This window comes from Anabrus simplex, chromosome 3 (assembly GCF_040414725.1).
Source record: "Anabrus simplex isolate iqAnaSimp1 chromosome 3, ASM4041472v1, whole genome shotgun sequence".
Classification (NCBI taxonomy): Eukaryota; Metazoa; Arthropoda; class Insecta; order Orthoptera; family Tettigoniidae; genus Anabrus; species Anabrus simplex.
The window spans coordinates 490718066-490735067 of NC_090267.1; the positions used below are offsets into that span (position 1 = coordinate 490718066).

At 45.3% G+C, this 17002-nt stretch overlaps 8 non-coding genes across 8 annotated transcripts; 3 read left to right on the forward strand and 5 right to left on the reverse strand.

Moving 5' to 3' along the window:
• The first annotated feature begins 365 nt into the window (after positions 1-365).
• Positions 366-455, forward strand: TRNAI-UAU (transfer RNA isoleucine (anticodon UAU)). The gene is given in 2 exon segments: positions 366-403; positions 420-455. It is a non-coding gene; the product is annotated as a tRNA-Ile (tRNA).
• A 1220-nt stretch (positions 456-1675) lies between these two features.
• TRNAT-UGU (transfer RNA threonine (anticodon UGU)) lies at positions 1676-1747 on the forward strand. The gene has a single exon. It is a non-coding gene; the product is annotated as a tRNA-Thr (tRNA).
• Positions 1748-6361: 4614 nt separating this feature from the next.
• TRNAT-UGU (transfer RNA threonine (anticodon UGU)) lies at positions 6362-6433 on the forward strand. The gene has a single exon. It is a non-coding gene; the product is annotated as a tRNA-Thr (tRNA).
• A 6924-nt stretch (positions 6434-13357) lies between these two features.
• Positions 13358-13429, reverse strand: TRNAT-CGU (transfer RNA threonine (anticodon CGU)). Its single transcript has one exon. It is a non-coding gene; the product is annotated as a tRNA-Thr (tRNA).
• A 355-nt stretch (positions 13430-13784) lies between these two features.
• On the reverse strand, positions 13785-13856 carry TRNAT-CGU (transfer RNA threonine (anticodon CGU)). The gene has a single exon. It is a non-coding gene; the product is annotated as a tRNA-Thr (tRNA).
• Positions 13857-14630: 774 nt separating this feature from the next.
• On the reverse strand, positions 14631-14702 carry TRNAT-GGU (transfer RNA threonine (anticodon GGU)). The gene has a single exon. It is a non-coding gene; the product is annotated as a tRNA-Thr (tRNA).
• A 1517-nt stretch (positions 14703-16219) lies between these two features.
• Positions 16220-16291, reverse strand: TRNAT-CGU (transfer RNA threonine (anticodon CGU)). Its single transcript has one exon. It is a non-coding gene; the product is annotated as a tRNA-Thr (tRNA).
• Positions 16292-16788: 497 nt separating this feature from the next.
• On the reverse strand, positions 16789-16860 carry TRNAT-CGU (transfer RNA threonine (anticodon CGU)). Its single transcript has one exon. It is a non-coding gene; the product is annotated as a tRNA-Thr (tRNA).
• Between the last annotated feature and the right edge of the window lie 142 nt (positions 16861-17002).

The following is a 17002-nucleotide window of genomic DNA, read 5'->3' on the forward strand; positions in this document are numbered from 1 at the left end:
GGATCCGGTTTCATCCCTCGTACCACTTGCCGTATACAATGCTAGAGCCGGGAATCGAACCCGGTATTCTGGGGTAGCAGCTAATCTCAGTAACCACTAGAACACAGAGGCGGGCTCATATTTGTAGAATAAGATAAACTTTCTTCTCAATGTTTACCGTAAATAACTGTTGGAAATGACGAAGACTCCCCAGACGATGTTTACAATCAGCGTTCGCTTACTTCGATTTGCATTCTTTCCTGAGCGGTCAACTACTGTCTAGAGTATCAATAAACAGCACCGTATGATCAAAGAGCGTGTACTAAGGATCCTTAAAATACCCTGCCAGTAATTAGTTGTTCATTGATGAGTCCCATTAAGCGACTTCCCCAGTGGCGCAATTGGTTAGCGCACGGTACTTATAAGACAGTAGCCGAGAGATGCCGGGGTTGTGAGTTCGAGCCTCACCTGCGGAATAGTATTTTTAATGTTAAGCGTGTTCTTGTGCACCCAAATTGCAGAAGGTTTGAACAATTAATGAGGATGAAAATGCCAGTGACAGTAAAGCGTAAGATCAAGAAGATACGTACAGCATATCAACAACTAAACGCTGATCAATTTATGGTGAAAGTAAGAAGAAAAACGATCGTATTAATTCAATTAACCCGCCTGCATAGTGTTGTGGTTACCGTGATTAGATTCCACTCTCGGAGGCCCGGTGTCGATTCTCGGCTTTGCCTCAAAATCTGAAAAGTTTCTTGAGTGCTGGACCGGAGTCTACACAGCCTCGGAAGTTCAACGCAATGGATTCCCATTCGATTCCCAGTTCAGCCATTCTGGAATTGGATTTCCACGGTTTGCTCACTTCTTCCCCGGGCAAATGCTGGTAAGATGCCTTAATTAATGCAACGGCCGCTAATTCCGTCTCCTGTGTCTATCACTTCCAATCTTCCCATCACGCCACAAGTCCCGCCTTAAGCATAGGAGCCAAGGCCACCTGGGCGAGGGACTTGTCCTCGTCTCCAGTAGTATCCCCCGACCGGAAATCTCACGCTGCAGGACACTGCCCTTGAGGTGGTTGAGGTGGGATCCCGCGCTAAATCCGAGTGAAAAATTAACCCTGGAGATAAATAATAAGTAAATAAATAAATAAATATATAAAGCGTTACTGAGCATGTAAATACAAATAATATTTTAAATGCCGACGTCCTAAGATTGGCCGTGTTCCGCCGTTCAAAAGGACGGCTACCACTCTCGGATAATACCCATGTTCTTCAGATCCACAGGTTAATACCCTTCCACTGGAAGCTGAGGGAATTCGAAGAGATCGTTGAGGCCAGTTCGGGCAACTGGAAACAATAGTATGCTAGCAACAGCTAGGGGTCTCCTGATAACCAATACACGACCCCAAGTTGATGGCCGCTACGGTAATTTAGAAGAAATCGATGGGATCTGCCTCCTAAGCTCACAAGGGGCAGGTACACTTTCTTGTACAAATTGACAATGAGTTTGTGTTGCAACCACAACCAGAATACCGCGCATTCAGATCTTGTTTTGCACAGTGGCAGAGAACTCGCCTTGTAAACCACGGGTTGTGTTTTCAGTCCTCACAGGAAGCACATTATGTGTTATTTATTTTCATACGTCCATACTGAGTCTGGGTTGGATTCTGTACCAGAGGAGTCCGTTAACACAAGCCCCCTTAGCTCAGTGGCAGAGCACTGGTCTTGTAAACCAGGGGTCGTGAGTTCAATCCTCACAGGCGGCAATATTATTTATTTTCGACGTCTTTACTGAATATTGCTTGGAAGCTGAAACAGAAGGGGGTATTTTTACAAGATCTCTAACCTCAATGGTAGATCACTGGTCTCTTAGCACAGGAGTCGTGAATGCGATCGTCACATGTGGCAAGTGTTATTTATTATCCCACGACGATACTGAGTCTGGATTGGAAGCAGAACCAGAAAAACGTTTGGTACGAGCCTCCTGAGCTCAGTCCCGAAAAAATGGGATCGTGAGTCCAATGTGCACAAGAAGCAGGTAAGATATATTTTTACTCGTCCATACTGAGGTTCGATTGAAACTGAACCAGAAAAGCATGCCATCACCAGACGAAACACCTAAATGATGATTATTGGGCCTCGAAAGTGAAAAACATAATCCGCCTCTGTGGTGTAGTGGTTAGCGTGATTAGCTGCCACCCCCGGAGTTCCGGGTTCGATTCCCGGCTCTGCCACAAAATTTGAAAAGTGATACGAGGGCTGGAACGGGGTCCACTCAGCTTCGGGTGGTCGATTCCCACCTCAGCCATCCTGGAAGTCGTTTTCCGTGCTTTCCCACTTCCTTCCCTCTTCCTTGCGTTTCCTATCCAATCTTTGCCTCCCTCAACAAGGCCCCTGGTAAAGGTAAAGCCGCCTGGGCGAGGTACTGGTCATTCTCCCCAGTTGTATCCTCCGACCCTAAATTCTGAAACTCCAGGACACTGTCCTTGAGGCTGTAGAGGTGGTATCCCTCGCTGAGTCCGAGGGAAAAGCCGACCCTGGAGGGAAACATATTAAGAAGAAGAACGTGAAAAATATGCTAGACGGAATATTAATGGGAGGATACTGGGATAAAGAGATGAACAGTAAAGTGAAAAGTGAATGCAGCTAAGAGTGAGTGTGGTCAAAGATGGTTAAATAATTTAGTGTATGTGTAGAAAGTGATGATAGACAAGTAGACTTGAATTATATATGGTATACCGAGTAATGAGAGGTAACATGAAATCAATCAGAGTGAGGGGCATGATTAGGGCAGAATGTGAAACCAAAAGAGCACTAGCAGAATTTTGTGGAATTATTCGAAATATGTCAATAGGAAAAGAAAGTCTCCCGAATACAGAACTAGGAGATGTGGTGTGGTGGCTAATGCTGATATATACAAAAATAAGGGACTGAGAGTGAACCATAATGAAAATCTTTGTTTACTATGTGGAGAAATAACGGAAGAGGCTCATCTATTGAGAACATGTAAGGGAAATAGTGCGCTGAGAACTAAATATTTTCGGGAAGATTATAAATTAAAAGTAGATAGAGAAAAGGAATTTTTTTACAATAACAACATTGATAAATAAAGAATGGAGTACCCCAGGAAGTATAGCTAATTTCTTCTGTATTTTAAGAAGCATGTGGCGGAAAGTCCGCCTCTGTGGTGTAGTAGTTAGCGTGATTAGCTGTCACCTCCGGAGGTCCGGGTTCGATTATCGGCTCTGCCACGAAAATTTGAAAAGTGGTACGAGAGCTGGAACTGGGTCCACTCAGCCTCGGGAGATCAACTGAGTAGAGGTGGGTTCGATTTCCACCTCAGCCATCCTCGAAGTGGTTTTCCGTGGTTTCCCACTTCTCCTCCAGGCGAATGCCGGGATGGTACCTAACTTAAGGCCACGGCCGCTTCCTTCCCTCTTCCTTGTCTATCCCTTCCAATCTTCCCATCCCTCCACAAGGCCCCTGTTCAGCATAGCAGGTGAGGCCGCCTGGGTGAGGTACTGGTCATTCTCCCCAGTTGTATCCCCCGACCAAGAGTCTGAAGCTCCAGGACACTACCCTTGAGGCGGTAAAGGTGGCATCCCTCGATGAGTCCGAGGGAAAAGCTGAACCTGGAGGGTAAACAGATGATGATGATGATGATGATGATGATGTGGCGGAAAGAAATGAAAAGAGATTTTTTTTTTGCTAGGGGCTTTACGTCGCACCGACACAGATAGGTCTTATGGCGACGATGGGATAGGAAAGGCCTAGGAGTTGGAAGGAAGCGGCCGTGGCCTTAATTAAGGTACAGCCCCAGCATTTGCCTGGTGTGAAAATGGGAAACCACGGAAAACCATTTTCAGGGCTGCCGATAGTGGGATTCGAACCTACTATCTCCCGGATGCAAGCTCACAGCCGCGCGCCTCTACGCGCACGGCCAACTCGCCCGGTTGAAAAGAGATTAACACGAACTAAAAAGTACTGTTACTGTTAGTATGTAGGGGAACTGATATACGGTAAGATGGTTCGATTGGTTAAGGAGGAGTAAGTTATAGTGGCCGCCTCTGTGGTGTAGTGGTTAGCGTGATTAGCTGTCACCCCCGGGGGTCCGGGTTCGATTCCCGGCTCTGCCACGAAATTTGAAAAGTGGTACGAGGGCTGGAACGGGGTCCACTAAGCCTCGGGAGGTCAACTGAGTAGAGGTGGGTTCGATTCCCACCTCAGCCATCCTGGAAGTGGTTTTCCGTGGTTTCCCACTTCTCCTCCAGGCGAATGCCGGGATGGTACCTAACTTAAGGCCACGGCCGCTTCCTTCCCTCTTCCTTGCCTATCCCTTCCAATCTTCCCATCCCTCCACAAGGCCCCTGTTCAGCATAGCAGGTGAGGCCGCCTGGGCGAGGTACTGGTCATACTCCCCAGTTGTATCCCCCGACCAAGAGTCTGAAGCTCCAGGACACTGCCCTTGAGGCGGTAGAGGTGGGATCCCTCGCTAAGTCCGAGGGAAAAACCGAACCTGGAGGGTAATCAGATGATGATGATGATGATGATGAAGTTATAGTGACTTTGAGGATTCGATATGTAGGGTGAATTGGATTTAAAATGTATACTGAATGTAGTTGTGAAGTATGATTTTGTTCGGGGTAGGAGTTGGCCGGGCGTTATCTGGAATGATAGCTGGAGTGATTATAAATTATGAAAGATGATCTGGTTTGTAAAGAGTATGTAGAAATTAGTAGGTGGTGGAGTGCGCTTGTTAATGGTTTCCTTTTGAGATGTGAATTTAATGATTAAGGATGATTTTGAGGTCTGATTCTACTTAAGTGGATTTGAACTATAAGCGGAAGTGTTTGTAAATCCTATATAAGCTGGAAAGTGACGGAGTGGAGTTGTTATTGGTACAAGAGGTTGATCTGTTCGTGAGTGTCGGTATTTGAGTGAATGCAGCTAAGAGTGAGTGTGGCCAAAGAGGGTTAAAGTGCGGGACAGAAGGGAGATTATGTAGTGATTAAATGTGATTTTGATGGGTGTAGACTTGAATTATATATGGTAGAGCGAGTAATGAGAGGTAACATGAAAACAGAATAATGCACTAAGTAGAAACACGAAGATAATGTAACACACAAGCTCAGCTGTGATGTAATATGATGACTGTACAACAAGGGATAGTGGATCGTGTCAGGAGAGGTAGAAGTGGAATGGCCGTGCGGTTAGGAGCGCGCAGCTCTGAGCTTGCATCCGGGAGATAGTGGGTTCGAATCCTACTGTCGGCAGCCGTGAAGATGGTTTTCCGTGGTTTCCCATTTTCAAACCAGGCAAATGCTGGGGCTGTACCTTAATTAAGGCCACGGCCGATTCCTTTCCTAGGCTTTCCTCTCGCATCGTCGCCATAAGACCTATTTGTGTCGGTGCGATGTAAAGCAAAATAGCAAAAAAAAAAAAAAAAAAAAAGAAAGAAGTTTTGACTTACTGTGAGATGAAGGAGGATACCTTTTCATTTTGAATGTAGTAACATAAAAATTGTTGTATTAAGTAAGCTAAGGTAGGGGAAGATACATGTTGTCCTAGACTATTGATGTTGTTAACGTCTAGGACAAAATAAATTATATTTAGTATAGTACGGTAGGGGTAGTCCGCCTCTGTGGTGTAGTGGTTAGCGTGATTAGCTGCCACCTCCAGATTTCCGGGTTCGATTCCCGGCTCTGCCACGACATTTGAAAAGTGGTACGAGGGCTGGAACGGGGTCCACTCAGCCTCGGGAGGTCAACTGAGTGGAGGTGGGTTCGATTCCCACCTCATCCATCCTAGAAGTGGTTTTCCGTGGTTTCCCCCTTCTCATCCAGGCAAATGCCGGGATGGTACCTAACTTAAGGCCACGGCCTCTTCCTTGCCTATCCCATCCAATCTTCCCATCCCTCCACAAGGCCCCTGTTCAGCATAGCAGGTGTGGCCGCCTGGGCGAGGTACTGGTCATTCTCCCCAGTTGTATCCCTGACACGAAGTCTAAATCTCCAGGACACTGCCCTTGAGGCGGTAGATGTTGGATCCCTCGCTGAGTCCGAGGGAAAAACCGACTCTGGAGGGTAAACAGATTACGAACGAATAATCAATAATTGTGAGAGGGAAATGTAAGTCGTGTATCGAATTTAATGAATTGCAATAAACGAATGCTCTCCCCCCAGTTTCAGGTGATCCGGAACTGGGAGACGGCAGTATTCTGTTCACAGGGAATATCCGTCTTCTTAGCTCAGTAGTAGAGGACTGGTCCCGTAAACCAGGAGTTGTGAGTTCAATCCTCACAGAAAAATTAGTGAATTTTTATGCGGTGTTCATATTCATATCCGTATTGGAAATTGCCCCCAGAAACATAAGGCACATTTGCTTGCTTAGCTCAGTGGTAGAGCACTGGTCTTGTAAACCAGCGGTCGTGAGTTCAATCCTCACAGAAGGTAGTAAATTTTTTTATATGGTGTGCCTATTCATATCTTTTTTATGCTAGGGGCTTTACGTCGATGGGATAGGAAAGGCCTAGGAATTGGAAGGAAGTGGCCGTGGCCTTTATTAAGGTACAGCCCCAGCATCTTCCTGGTGTGAAAATGGGAAACCACGGAAAACCATTTTCAGGGCTGCCGATAGTGGGATTCAAATCCACTATCTCCCGGATGCAAGCTCACAGCCGCGCGCCTCTACGCGCACGGCCAGCTCACCCGGTATTCATATCTGTATTGGAAATTGATGCCAGAACCATAACGCACATCCGTCTTCTTAGCTCTGTGGGAGAGCATTGGTCTTGTAAACCAAGGGTCATAAGTGCTATCCGCATGGAAAACAGTGGATCAATCAATCAATCAATCAATCAATCAATCAATCAATCAATCAATCAATCAATCAATCAATCAATCAATCGAAACCGATCTGCATTTAGGGCAGTCGCCCAGGTGGCATATTCCCTTCTGTTGTTTTCCTAGCCTTTCCTTAAGGGATTTCAAAGAAATTTATTGAACACCTCCCTTGGTAAGTTATTCGAATCCCTAACTATCCTTCCTATAAGTGAATATTAGTCCCAATTTGTCCTCTTGAATTCCAAATTTATCTTCATATTGTGATCTTTCATACTTATAAAGACACCACTCAGACTTATTCGTCTACTAATGCTATTCCACGCCATCTCTCCGCTGACAGCTCGGAACATACCACTTTAGTCGAGCAGCTCGACTTCTTTCTCCCAAGTCTTCCCAGCCCAAACTTTGCACCATTTTTGTAATGCTACTCTTTTTTCGGAAATCACCCAGAACAAATCGAGCTGCTTTTCTTTGGACTTTTTACAGTTCTTGAATCAAGTAATCCTGGTGAGGGTCCCATACACTGGAACCATACTCTGTTTGGGGTCTTACCAGAGAATGATATGCTCTTTCCTTTACATCCTTACTGCAACCCGTAAACACCCTCACAACCATGTGCAGAGAGATCTGAACCCTTTATTTACAATCCCATTTATGTGATTACCCCAAAGAAGATCTTTCCTTCACCTAGATACTTACAATGATCCCCGAAAGGAACATTCACCACGTCAACGCAGTAATTAAAACTGAGAGTACTTTTCCTATTTGTGAAACTCACAACCTGACTTTTAACCCCGCTTATCATCATATCATTGCCTGCTGTCCATCTCACAACATTATTGAGGCCACTTTGGAGTTGCTCACAATCTTGTAACTTATTTATTACTCTATACAGAATAACATCATCCGCAGAAAGCCTTACCTCTGATTCCACTTCTTTACTCATATCATTTATATACACTGACTTAGCAAATGTCATGGGATAGCCACCTAATAGCATGTGGGGCCTCCTCTGGCCCTGTGAACTGCACTGAGACGCCGTGGAAGTGAGTCGACAAGTCGCTGGTAGTCCTCTGGACGCAGCTGACACCAAATATTTTGCAGAGCGGCCGCCAATGCTGGTCTGTTCGTGGGTGCAGGATCCATGGCACGGAGCTTGCGTTCCAGGACATCCCAGGTATGCTCGATAGGGTTCATATCGGGGCTCCTGGGTGGCCATGACAGTCGTTGGACCTCCGCTGCATGTTCCTGGAACCATTTCCGGGCGAGGTGGGAGCGATGTGGCGGCGCGTTATTATCTTGAAACACCGCGGAACCGTCTGGGCGCTGGAAGGCTAAAAATGGGTGGAGATGGTCTCCGAGCAGCTCAACATACCGCGTACAATTCAAAGTCTCTTCCAGAACAACTAGAGGGCCCATTCCATACCAGGAAAATGCACCCCAGACCATAACAGAGACACCAGCGCCCTAGACCACACCTTCGAGGCAGGCGGGATCCATCGCTTCATGTGGTCTGCGCCAAACACGTTGCCTCCCATCGGCATGGTGCAGTTGAAATCGTAATTCGTCCGACCATATCACGTTACGCCATTGTTCCAGTGTCCATCCCTGGTGACTGGCGACAAATGCGTGTCGTTATGCCCGATGACGTTGGGTTAACAGTGGCACCCGTGAGCGGCGCCGGCTCCCATACCCCACAGAAAACATGCTCCTACGGATTGTCTACTGGGAGACGTGTCTAGCACGGCCTGTGTTGAATTGAGCCGTGATTTGTTGCACGGTTGCTCGTCTGTCACTATTGACAATCCGTCTCAGATGTCGCCGGTCACGGTCATCGAGGGTGGCTGGACGCCGGTCGTTCGTCTGTTGTGGATGGTGACACCCGCATTCAACCATTCATGGTACACCCTGGACACGGTTGATCGTGTAAAGCCGAATTCCCGCACCACTTCCGAAATCGCACTTCCCATCCGTCGGGCACCGACCACCATACCCCGTTCGAACGGTGTCAGCTCACCACGACGTTCCATGTTACACCTGTTACATGCACAGCCACTGCTCACAAGCTCTCCTATATAACTGTCGCTGGCACAGGGGGCGAGTGGTGCGCAGACAACACACCTGCGCATCAGTGCTCCGCTATCCCATGACATTTGCTCAGTCAGTGTATATTGTCTGTAGTTCTCATTCCTTTCCTGAATCCTGACTGATACACCGAGAGTATAGAGTATTCCTCTGCCCATTTCATAATTCTTTTTGCTAAGATACCGGCGTAAATCTTACTGAGTGTGTCCAACAAGGTAATTCCCCTATTGTTGTTTGTGTTCAATCTTTCCCCCTTTCTTTTATATATCGGGCAAATTACTCCTTCTTGCGAACATCTTGGGATTTTCCTGCCATCAATGATTTTTTTTAATATTTTAGTTATTATTTCTAGCATCTGGCTGTTATTCCCTATCTCTTTCCAAGATTCATACGTAATTCCATTAGCAGCACCTGATTTTCCTCCCTTCGCTTTTTCCAAAGCATCTAGCTCCTCATCTGTGGTTATTATATCATCTAGTATGGGCAGAGTAAACTCTACATGTCTCAGTATACTAGTTTCATATTTCTTCCTTTCCCATGTGTCTTTACCCCCTAACAACCCCTTAAAATACGTTAGCCACTCTTCATTGCCTATGCTTATTTGATTACAGCTTTTATAATCTTTACACATTACGCTCATTCTTTTCCATACTTCCTTAGTTTCATTTTCTTTACAGTACTTATGTAATAATTTTGCCTCTTTGGCCTGCCAGTTTCTTTTGCTTTCGCTCATTAAATCTTTGTATTCCTTCCTACTTTTACAAGAATCTTCTCGTAAATCCTGAGATCCCTCTTTTAGGTACATTTTTAATGTCTTCATCACTTGATTTTTCTTTTCTTTACACTCATCATTATACCATACGCTTTGTTTATATAGCCTTTTCTTACTCGCAACCATTTTTTTACCAGCTACCTCTATTGATCTTTCAAGCATTCTTACTGCTTCATCTATGATATTATCCTGTATCACATACTCAATACCTATCTTCAAAATTTCAAAAGTTGCATTCTTATAGTAGTCCCTAAATTCATCTCTCTGTTCCTCACTCCACCTATATCTTACTAATTTTCTCTGTTCATAGTTAAAATATTGTTTTCCTTCATGTTTACCTTCGACTCTCAGTAATCTAATAGCAGCTCGGAAATGATGAGACGCTACTAAATATGTTAAGTTACCTGATTCTTCCCACCACCAGCCCCAATTCAAAATGTACAATTCCTCTATCGCACACATTTCCACCAATTTCTCTCCATTTTGTTATACTTTTTTGTCTTTTCTTCTCCTTCTTTCCATTAATATTTCATCAATTTCTTTACCGTATAATGGATTATTTACGCCAACCCTTGCATTGAAATCACCCATTATAATTATTTCCTCTTCTTCATTTCCTAATTTGATCTGGTTTACATCATCAATAAGCTCTTCAAATAAGTTTTTCTTCTCAAACGGGGACTCGATGGATGGTTGTAACCAAAACCAATGAAAATCTCTCTCCTACTCATTTTCTTTCTTTACTTTTACCCAAATCGTTTCCTCACATCCCGATTCCTATAGCTCTACCTGCTTGCATATTTCGTCTTTTACGATCTCTGATAACCCTCCCGGGTAACGCCCTTTCAGACTCCTTTTATATTTTGTTCTACTCCATTGTGGCCGAGAGGTAGCCAAGTCACTACAATCCCAATAATCTCACTACCTCTCATTAGATTTATAAATTCATCATTTCCCAGTTTGCTTAATATACCCTTGATATTTATTAATCCCACGACCCAGTCTAGTTATTTGTTCGTGGGTATATCCGATGTCGCCAAGGCCTTACTTCTCGTCATTCGTGCTTTTTTAACTGTATAATGGATCCACTTGGGAAGCTAACTATTTCTTCTTCCAACCCCCTAGCTTCCTCAGGCCCTGTCAACCCTTTTTTATCCCAAATGTCACTCAAATTTAACGCTGGCTTACGTTTCTTTTCTTCTTTTCTCCCTGGGTTGTCTTGCCTCCGAGGGACCACCTCTTCGTCTTGAGTTGATTTTCTGCGGTGTTGACACCTGGTTTCGAACACCGCGTCATCCAGTTCACTGTCCCTGCTTTTTTGACTGCCACACACACCGACTGACTCCGATCTGTTGCCGTCACTCCCTAGACCGCTGGCCTTCCGTATAGCTGACACGACAGGGCAATGCTCCAGCTCTTGTCCAGTCCACATCCTGCTCCAAGAATCGTCCACTGTTATAAGCCTGTTTCCACGGATAAATGCTTTTAGCCCCAAATGCCGCGCCTTTCCTTGATGAAAAAGTAATGTTCGCATATTTTCCAATTCTCCTTGGACCAATTCTTTTTTAATCCATATGTTTGTGCCTTTCAAGCTCTTCGCACTATCCAAAAATTTTCGAGCCTTCAAACTAGATGCCATGGATACTTTCACTGGTCTTCTTCCCATATTCTTTTCTAATCTAAAGGCATTATCGATATCGCTCTCAGAGCACTCCACCTACAAATTCTCCCTGATTAAGGACAGTATTCTGTCTAACATATCATTCTCTTTTTCTGTTTCTACCAGCCCTTAGATTATTATGTTTCTCTTCCTATCTTCCTTCACTCGTCACTTTTCCTTTTCTTCGAGGTTCCTTAGCCTTTCTTCTAGCTCCAGGACTTTCGTCCTCATTTAATCTATCTCGTATTTGTTCTGCAGTACGCTCTCTTTGATATCCTTGAGTTCTGTTTGTATGAAAGTCTTCAAATCTTTCAATTCAGATTTGTTCCGTTAACATTTCCTTGGTCTTCTCCGCTTGCCATTCTTGCATTACCTCCTTGAGCTTCTCAATATCTTCCCATGACAGCCCAGGGCCAGGGTTTAACTCCATTCCTCCGACCACTAGTAGCGCCATCACCACCACTAACGAAAATACTATTGGCGTGATGTTGACACTGTTTTACACCATTTGAGTTGATTTCACCTTCCATCTGCCATGCCATCTGCCAATAGCACACCTGTATTGATCAATTGAAACTCCCATGTTCGCACACTCCAATACTTGTCACGCGCTCAGCAGTACGTCCTTACTCCTCGCGAGCTGAATTGCAACTGATATTCCCTGTGTTTAAAGCCTCCGTGGCTCAGACGGTAGCGCGTCGGCCTCTCACCGCTGGATACCGTGGTTCAAATCCCGGTCGCTCAATGTGAGATTGGTCCTGGACAAAGCGGAGGCGGGACAGGTTTTTCTCCGGGTACTCCGGTTTTCCCTGTCATCTTTCATTCCAGCAACACTCTCCATTCTCATTTCATAGCATCTACCAGTCATTAATAAATCACTTTGGGAGTGGCGACCCCATCGTACTAATAGCCTATATCCGCTTCATTCATTCCATCTCTGACCCGGTCAATTACTGTAGGTTTCCATTTCTTGTGTTTCTGGGATCAATTTAAATACAGTTATGAATGTGCACACAGTACAAAAATCACTGCCTTCTGTGAGCATTGAACTCACGACCCCTGGTTTACAAGACGAGTGTTCTACCACCGAGCTAGGAAGGCGGATGATCGGTGTGTTTCTGGTGTCAATTTCCAATACAGATATGAATGTACACACAGCATAAACATCGCTGCTTTCTGTGGGTATAGAACTCATGACCCCTGGTTTACAAGACCGGTGCTCTATCACTGAGCTAAGAAGGCGAATGTCGTTGGGTTTCTGGGGTCAATTTCCAGTAAAGATCTGAATATACGCACAGTCTAAAAGTTAATTGCCTTCTGTGAGGATGGAACTGACGACCCCTGGTTTACGAGAACAGTGCTCTACCAATGAGACAGGAAGGCGGGTGCTCGGTCTGTTTCTGGGTTAATTTCCAATACTGGAATGAATGTACACACAGTCTAAAGTTCACGGCCTTCTGTGAGATTTCAGCTCACGACCCCTCGTGCACATGACCAGCGCCCTAACACTGAGGTCAGAAAGCAGACGTGCGTTATGTTTCTGGGGTCAATATAAACTACAAAAACTAACATGCACACCGTATAAAAAAATTCACTGTCGACTGCGAGGGTTGAACACACGACATCTGGTTGACAACACCAGTGCTCTGCCACTGAGCTAAGAAGTCGCATGTGCGTTGTGTTTCTGGGAACAATTTCCAATACAGATATGAATGTACCCACAGTATAAAGATCAACGCCGTCTGTGAGGATGGATCTCACGACCCCTAGTTTACGAGACCACTGCTCTACAACTCAGCTAAGAAGGCGGATGTTCGGTGTGTTTCTGGGGTCAATTTCCAATACATATATGTATATACAGACAGTATATTGACATATGACTTTTTTAGGATTGAACGCACGACCCCTGGTTTACAAGACCAGGACTCGACCACTGAGTTAAGAAGGCCAACAACTGTTGTGTTTCTCGGGTAAATTTCAAGTACAGATATGAATGAAAACGCAGTACAAAAATCACTGCCCTCTGTGAGGATTGAACTCACGACCCCTGGTTTACGAGACCAGTGCTCTACCACTGAGCTAAGAAGGTGGGTTCTTGTAGTGTTTCTGGGATAAATTTCCAATATAGATATTAATAGGCACACCGTTCGAAAAATTCACCGCCTTCCGTCAGGATTGAACGCACGACCCCAGGTTTACGAGACCAGTGCTCTACCCCTCGGCTAAGAAGCGGATGTTCGGTGTGTTTCAGGGGTTAATTTTCAATACAGATATGAATGTACACACAGTATAAAGATCACGGGCCTATATGAGATTTGAACACACGCCCTCTGGTAAACGACTTCAGTGTTCTACCGCTGAACTCAGAAAGTAGACGTACGTTGGGCTTCTGGGGTCAATATGCAATACAGATAAGAACATGCACACCGTATAAAATGATTCCCAGCTTTCTGTGAGGATTGAACTCACGACCCCTGGTGTACGAGACCAGTGCTCTACCACTGAGCTAAGAAGGCGGTTGTCCAGCGGGTTCCTGGAGTCAATTTCCAATACAGGTATAAATGTAAACACTGTATAAAGATCACGGCATTCTGTGAGATTTGAACTCACGACAACTGGTTTACAAAACCAGTGCTCTACCACTAAGATAAGAAGGCAGATGCGCGCCATAATTCTGGGTTAATTTCCAATAGAGGTATGATGTGCTCACAGTATAAAATTCACTGCCTCCTGTGTGGATTGAACTCACGACCCCTCGTTTACATGACCATTGCTGTACCACTGAGCTAAGGAGGCGGATGTTCGGTGTGTTTCTGGGGTTAATTTCCAATACAGATATGAATGTACACACAGTACAAAACGCACTGCCTTCTGTGTGGATTGAACTCACGACCCCCGGTTTACGAGACCAGTGCTCTACCACTGAGGTAAGGAGGCAGACTCTTCGGGGCGTTTCTGATGTTAGTTTCCTATACAGATATGAATGTACACGCAGTATAAACGTCTCTGCTTTCTGTGAGGGTTGAACTCACGACTCTTGGTTTACAAGACCAGTGCGTACCACTGTGCTAAGAAGGCGTATGTTCGGTGTGTTTCTGGGGTTAATTTCCAATACAGATATGAATGTACGCACGCTATAAATTGCACTGCCTTCTGTGAGGACTGAACTTACGACCCCGGGTTTACGAGACCGGTGCTCTTCCACTGAACTAAGAATGCGGATGTTCTGTGAGTTTCTGGGGTCAATATCCAATACAGATACGAACATGCAACCCGTATGGAAAATTCACTGCCCTCTGTGAGGATTGAACTCACGACCCCTAGTTTACCAGACCAGTGCCTTTCAACTGAGCTAAGAAGGCGAAAAACTGTTGTGTTTATGGGGTCAATTTCAAGTACAGATGTGAATGTATACGCACTATAAAATACACCGCCTTCTGTGATGGTTGAACTCACGTCCCCCGCTTTACAAGAACAGTGCTCTACCTCCGAGCTAAGAAGGCGAACGTTCGTTTCGTTTCTGGGGTCAATTTCCAATGCAGATATGAATGAACAAACAGTAAGATGATCACGTCTTTCATTGAGATTTGAACTGACGACCACTCGTACACAAGTCCAGCGCTTTACAAGTGAGTTGTGAAGTCGGACGTGTGCTACGGTTCTGGGGTAAATTTTCAATTCATGTATGAATATGCTCACAGTATAAAAGATTCCCAGTTTTCTGTACGGATTGAACTAACAACCCATGGTTTTCGAGACCAATGCCCTACGACCGAGCTACGAAGGCCTATATCCGTGTTGTTTCTGGGGTCAATTTTCAATACGGATATGAATATGCACACCGCAAAAAAATACACTGCCTTCTGTGACGATTGAACGCACGACCCCTGGTTTACAACACCAGTGCTCTACCACTGAGCGCAGAAGGCAGTTGAGGGTTGTGTCTCTGGGGTCAATTTTCAATACGGATATGAATATACTCACCGCATAAAAAACACTGTCCGCCTCTGTGGTGTAGTGGTTAGCGTGATTAGCTGCCACCCCCGGAGGTCCGGGTTCGATTCCCGGCTCTGCCACGAAATTTGAAAAGTGGTACGAGGGCTGGAACGGGGTCCACTCAGCCTCGGGAGGTCAACTGAGTAGAGGTGGGTTCGATTCCCACCTCAGCCATCCTGGAAGTGGTTTTCCGTGGTTTCCCACTTCTCCTCCTGCCGAATGCCGGGATGGTACCTAACTTAAGGCCACGGCCGCTTCCTTCCCTCTTCCTTGCCTATCCCTTCCAATCTTCCCATCCCTCCACAACGCCCCTGTTCCGCATAGCAGGTGAGGCCGCCTGGGCGAGGTACTGGCCATTCTCCCCAGTTGTATCCCCCGACCAAGAGTCTGAAGCTCCAGGACACTGCCCTTGAGGCGGTAGAGGTGGGATCCCTCGCTGAGTCCGAGGGAAAAGCCGAACCTGGAGGGTAAACAGATGATGATGATGATGATGATAAAAAACACTGAACTCATTGAACTCATGACCCGTACTCTACCACCGTACTAAAAAGGCGGATGTTCGTTGTGTTTCTGCGAGCAATATGAACGTACACAGAGTATTAAGATCCATGCCTTCTGTGGGGATTGAACACATGATCCCTGGTACACAAAACCGGGCCATACCACTGAGTTAAGAGGTCGGATGTGCGTTGTGTTTCTGGGAAGAATTTCCAATACAGATATGAATGTACCCACAGTATAAAAAGATCAACAATTCAGCTAAGAAGGCGGATGTTCGGTGTGTTTCTGGGGTCAATTTCCAATACATATATGTATATACACACAGTATATTGACATATGACTTTTTTAGGATTGAACGCACGACCCCTGATTTACAGGACCAGGACCTCTGTGAGGATTGAACTCACGACCGCTGGTTTACGAGACCAGTGCTCTACCACTGAGCTAAGAAGGCGGGCTTTCGTAGTGTTTCTGGAATAAATTTCCAATACAGATATGAATAAGCACACCGTTCGAAAAATAAACCGCCTTCTGTTAGGATTGAACGCACGACCCCAGGTTTACGAGACCAGTGCTCTACCACCGAGCTAAAAAGGTAGATATGCGTTATGTTTCTGAGGTCAATTACCAATACAGATATGAATAGGCACACCGTTCGAAAAATTCACCGCCTTCCGTTAGGATTGAACGCACGACCCCAGGTTTACGAGACCAGTGCTCTACCCCTCGGCTAAGAAGCGGATGTTCGGTGTGTTTCAGGGGTTAATTTTCAATACAGATATGAATGTACACACAGTATAAAGATCACGGGCCTATATGAGATTTGAACACACGCCCTCTGGTAAACGACTTCAGTGTTCTACCGCTGAACTCAGAAAGCAGACGTACGTTGTGCTTTTGGGGTCAATATGCAGTACAGATACGAACATGCACACCGTTCGAAAAATTCACCGCCTTCTGTGAGGATTGAACTCACGAGCCCTGGTATACGAGACTAGTGCTCTACCACTGAGCTAAGAAGGCGGATGTGCGGTGGGTTCCTGGAGTCAATTTCCAATACAGATATGAATGTACAGACACTGTAACGTTCCAGACGTTACAGGGTAATTATGTTAATTTTATTATGTGTAATTAATTCAGGAATTTAACGTCATGATATTTATTT